This window comes from Phasianus colchicus, chromosome 23 (genome assembly GCF_987193195.1).
Source record: "Phasianus colchicus chromosome 23, bPhaCol1.hap1.1, whole genome shotgun sequence".
NCBI lineage: Eukaryota > Metazoa > Chordata > Aves > Galliformes > Phasianidae > Phasianus > Phasianus colchicus.
The window spans coordinates 5,778,002-5,784,001 of NC_143458.1; positions in this window are offsets into that span (position 1 = coordinate 5,778,002).

A 6,000-nucleotide genomic window follows, 5' to 3' on the forward strand; every position below is an offset into this window, starting at 1 on the left:
ACCGGCGCAGCTCTCGCTGCCAGCCCCTGTGGGAGCACCTCCATCCACCTCTGGGGGTCGAGGAGAGATAAAAAGGATGCGCGGGTGGCAGTGGGGACAGCCCTGCGAGGAGGACGGCGGCCTTCAAACGGGCTCGGGCTCCTCTGAAGGCGATTGAAGTGGGCCGAGGGATGGAGCCGGCAGCTTTGAGGCAGCCTGTGCCATCCCGGCCAAGAATAATTGAACAAATAGTTTATCTGGCGAGCCGACAGCTGTGGGGAACAGGCCATTTCCAGAGGATTAGGGGAGAGCTGTGAAAGGGAGCTCCCACGGGAAGTCTAAAACCCTCATCTTGAATTCAGCTCGCCCAGAACACATGTTGGAGCCTTTGACTTACTTTTTAAGCAACGTTTCTCCCCCCCACCTTTTACCCTAATGACTCTATAAACCAAATTGGGCAAGTCGTTGAAGCACAAGGCAGGAAAATGGGGTCCATGGGAGGCTGATGAATTATGCAGCGCTGGTTGATCTCTAAACAGAGTTTTGCTCTGGCGCTTGTTTTATTTTGATCTAATCCTGATGGTGTTATTGTAACTTTTTTTCCCCTGCATTTCCATTTATTGGGTTTTAAGTTTATTGTAGCCACCAGCAAGGCAAGGAGGTGAGAGAGGGGACTTCAGCTCTGCTGCTCTGCTTTCTGTGCTCACCAAGCAAAGCTCAGCCGCAGGCTGAAGCTGTGATGTGCAAACCCTCTATTTCTGACTGATGTGAGTAGAGACAACTGAAGATGAAGATCTCGGGAGTGGGTTGCAGCTCATCTATGTAAACTCACACCTTGGTCCACAGAGTGCTGAAGGACCACATCACCTCCTCAGCCCAAAGACAGATGCTGTACTGCATCCGGATCAGCCCTTCTGCATCCCTCCTTTCTGCAAAGCCATCAGCTCTCACCCAGACAGAGATTACAACTTTTTCAAGTGTTGTTTGGAAGGTTAGGAGCCAGCACTCACATCTCCCAGAAGCTGAGCTCACGTGGAAGTGGCACTGTGGAATTGGAGATGCTCAGGAAAAGCCTCCAGCACCTGCTGTCATCCACCTGCCACCTCAGAACCTCCTCGGTCCAGCTGCAAACCACCACAGAACCATCTCCATTCACGTGCAGACACCCACAGTGAAGTGAAACCCAGTGAGCTTAGCTCACCCTACCCTGAGACATGTCTGCAAGTGCTGGGATGAGCTGCTGGCTTGACCTCCTCCTTTATCTCCCTTCACTGCAGAGTCAACACAACCGGCTACAATCTAATTTTCAACCAGCTCCAATTAAATATCTCATCTGCAAACAGCCACAGGAGATAAAACCCCTTTTCTGCACGAAGCAGTGCTTTTGGTGAAACCACACCACGTTTAAGGACAGAGACCTGGAGATGCCAACACCCCTGTCATTGCAGCTCTCCCCCCAGCCTGGTGCTCAGCAGATGGGAGCACAGAGCTGGTGGAAAGCATTAAGTTCAGCAGCACCTCTCCCTTCACACCAGCTCCAAATCTGTCCACAGACTTAATTTGGATCAAGAGAGAGACAGAGTTAACGATCTAATCACTATTTTTAGAAAACAAGTCTCTTGTTGAGTATGCATTTGGCAATCCCTACAGCTGCATCACCAGCAATGAAACCTTTGGGGATGGGTTTTGCCTAACTCCAATCACTCAGCAAGAAAATAAACTTTTAAGCCCTTCCCTTGATGGCAGAAAACTATTTTTACTGCCTTTTCACCAGAGCATTATCTAGGCTGGTTTTAAATTCATAGGCAGTGAGAGCTCCCTATGAAATCATGACAATTTCTAATTTCTTTTTTATTGTAGAATGAAAAAAATGCGCCCGTTTCTAGAGGAGAGGTTTGCTGAGAGTTATAAAGCAGGGGGAGATTTTGGCTTAGCAACACTATAAAGCATTGGCTGCTGAAAGCTGCAGGCGTTACCGAGCAAAAAAGTTCTTCTGGGCCATATTGCTCCAGGAGGCACAGATCCCTGATGCCCTTCTTGTGCTCTCCCAGTGTTCAGTGAGCTGTGGTTTCTGCTGGGTCCCAACACGTTGGTAGAGGGAATGAGTGTGGACAGGCTCAAGGTCCTCAAGGTGTGGATCAGGCACTCGGCATCTAAAAGCATTATTGGCAGCTTCTGGGTTTGTGGGATGAGGTGGCAGCTGTTACAGAACCACGTTTGTGGCAGTTTGAGCAGAATTCAGTGCAATGTGGCTCTGGGAAGCTTGGATGTGGCTCTGGGCTGCCTGGTTGGTGACCCTGCACATAGCAGGAGGGTTGAAACTAGACGATCATTGTGATCCTTTTCAACCCAGGCCGTTCTATTCTGGAGGCCAATGTGGCACAGTCCAAGTGGGGAAAAAAGAGAAAACAGCTTTCACATTACAGGCAGATGAGAGCCTAACACAAAGACTCTCACTCGTTGGTTCCTTTTTTTTTTTTTTTTTTAACACCATTCAATCATTCCACTCGCTGGAGAGACCTTAAATTGAATCTCAGCCCTAGAAAATGCATTACTTACTGCTGAATTGATGTCACTGCCAAAGAATTTTCGCTCGGCTTAAGCTGTCTGCTGCAACACGCCAGGGGCACGTTGGAGACGTTTCCGTATTTGCGGAGTGACATTCCTTGTGCTGGTTCTTTGCTCTTCCCCTTTCCCCCCGTTCTGCTTTCATTCCCTTCTCAGTGGGATGTGCTGCTGGAGCAGAGTGCGCCGAACACAAATGAACTTTGCTGCGGTTTCCAGCGTCCCACCTGGGTTCTGCCATTACAAAACTGGGGGTTTGGTGGTGCCCAGATCCAACCAGACATTGCCCCATTGCCCCTCTAAGCATCACAGACTGGATTCACACAAGCATTAAAACCACAGTGCAGAAGCAGCATCTACCAGGGGTTTGCATCAAAGCCTCTTCCTCTTGACAGAGCTTTCAAATCAGGACCTTTCCATGTGTTTTTTGTTTCTGGGGGTGTAAAAACTCCAGTTCCTCCTCTCCCCCCCATTTTTTGCACAAAGTGAGTAGAAAAAAACATTTTTGTCATTCAAATGCGATGTAAAACCACCTCAATCTCTCAAGCATCACTTTACACCCATTGGTTTCTCCTTCCAAAATACACCCAGGAGGTCTCACCAAGGTCCATGTCATGCACTCACACAGATCCCACCTGCTGGGATTCTCTGGGGCAACATTATTTTCTTTGGGAGAAATGTGCAAAAATAGAATCATAGAAGCATTAAGGTTGGGGAAGACCTCTGCAATCATCTCATCAACCCACCAAACAGCATGCCCACAAAGCAGCAGAGCCACTAAGTTACTCCTTCACGTACTTTCTGTGTATTGACATCTGGAAAACACAGGCTCCATGCTGCAAGTTCCAAGGGAGAAGATCTGAAGAGCAGCCATGAAAGAACCATAAAGCAAACCACCTCTCAGAGAAGTCAGGAGGATTTATGATCACACTGGCAAGTGAGCACCAGATATTTGGTGCTAAATACATATTTTAAATATCACGTTGAATACAGGAAATGTGCTAAACCATTTCTATAGTGTTCTGGACTCTTTTTATAGGTTCCTTGCTTGAAGCCAGATCAATAAAACCGTGCATTAAGGGGCTCTCAGCCTGCTTTTGGGAAAGATGTTTGATGTCTTCCCCTCCTTAAGGAGGGCAAATGCAGCTAACCAGCATTTTTGCCAACCCTTTCACTCCCATCTTATTTCACAACCCCTCTGTCTCCCTCCTATCATCCTCCCTGCCTGCACGTACAGTTGCTGATGTCTTCCCAACCAGATGCACACCTGCAGGAAAAGTTGGCATCTTCTCTTTCCAAGCTGTCATAGAGTCAAATAGTTTATGAGCCCATTGATGACAGATAAATTAATTGCAGAAAATATGGATGACTTAATATTTTGTGTGCTAATACATTCTTTTTTTTTTTTTTTTCTTCTCTCTCTCTTTTAAATCCACGTCATGGCATAAGATATATCTCAGGCTATTTGGGTTGAGTTCAGTTTCCCATGTCTCAACGCCTACTTAAGGAGGCAGAAGATACCCTGTGCCTTGTCATCTCCTGGATTCGATGCTTTAAATGAGCAACACAGCTCTTGTGGAAAGGTGCATGGAGTACGGAACGATGTGGCATAGACTTTTGGGGAAAATTCTCACTGGATGCAAAAGCGTTTCCAAATCCCACTGCATTCACTGGTACCTGGGTTCACCCCACCCTGCTCAGTCTCAGGGCTCAGGCTGTCCTTGTGGACATCACAGAGAGGTGGCAGTTCAGACCCCCTCCATTATTTTAAGCAACAACAGTTTTTCTTCAGTGGGAAAAAAAACACTTTTTAATGGCCTGAAGAGGGATTGGCTGAGCCCTATATAAAATATGGCAGAATCCACAGCTTTTGTGGCTCATCCCACTGTAGCAGTCTCCTATGATGGATGACACGAGTGTGTAACTGCTCTGAGAGAGTCTCTGCTTCAAGCCAAGGAGAGTCATAAGGATCTGTCTGGTTTTGGTTCAGCCCCTATCGCTGGGAAGTGTCTGCAGACTCAGCAGGAACCCAAATTACATGTATGGCTGACCTGGATGTGGATGTTGTAAGCCCACATTGACTCTGGACACAGGTGATTACCTTTATATTTATGTATCGATGACTAACCATTACTGCCCAGATGGATATCTACAGTCAGTGCATGAGATCATCACCTGCTATTGATCCAACAGGCTTCAATTATCTACTTGAATTCAAAAGAATTTCAATCTGTGGATTGAGGACAACCATCCATCTGCTTTGTGCAACACAATAAGCAGCAGGATTGATGAGAAGCCTAGAAACATGACATCTGAGGGAAGATGTCATGAGGGAAGTAAGAGAGAAGCTCTGCTGAGAGAAGGGAGGTTGGAGAGGAAGTCAGAAGCCAGTGAAACGTTGAAGTGAGGCAGTGAAATAGCCTCTCTCTTCACTCTTGGTAGGATGGGGAAGGAATGTAGTTGAACTGGAGCAAAGGGGTTCAGGCTGACCCCTAGAAAACACATAAATGTACGAGAAGAATGAGGTCACCTTGCCATTTGCATGGCACTCATTGGGGGCAGGATGCTTTTGATCTTCCAGAAGATGTGACTGCAGTCAGAACTGCTCCTACACACCAAGACAAGATTATTGAGTCTGCTGTGCTGCCCGAATGCAGGCATTGCTGTCTGAGCTCATCAAGCATTCTATTATTGGTGGTTTTCCCCCAAATTCTGCCACAGGCTACTATGGCTGGTTTTAAGCCACTCCATCTCCCTTGATTTTATCAAGCACAGTATGACTGGCTCTTGCACCAGGCAGCACTCCATAGCAACACTTTCTGGGCTGAAAGCAATGCCATTGCTCTGCATTTGTAACAGACTTTTGCTCAATGTGGCAACGTATCATGGGCGAATTCCAAAATTTCATTGCAACATTAATTGGGTCCGTGCATTTCGAGGGGAATAATTACTCAGATGAGAAGGAGGAGGTTCTTCCCCACTTGCTAATTTGGCCTGTAGGATGTCAACAGACAACAAGTGCTAAGTGGCAGAGGCCAAGCACAAGGCAGGTGAGGACAGCAAGGCCTCTGCCCTGCTCCCAGGTTTGGTCAGATAGAAACCTACAGACCTTAGGTGTGGTGATTGTGGTGTTGGGGTGACCTGGGAGAAAATCTGAGCTCCTCTCTTTAGAGCCATTCCAACTTAATAAAGAAAGAAAAGCTTTGAAACCAGAGGAGAACAAAGCCGATGGAAAAGAATCTGAAGAGCTGTGCTGTAGAAGACACTCGCTCTATAAAAAAGTGACTTTTGATAATGGCTGGAAAAGTGCCGGAGTATTCAGGGAGTGAGAAAAAAAATAATAAAATTAACGTATGACCTAATGCTTCTGGAACTCATCCACCAACCTGGGTGCCCTGTGGCTGTTTAATTTTTTTTTTATAATCTGCTTTTCCAAAAGGTATTTCACAATCTGGA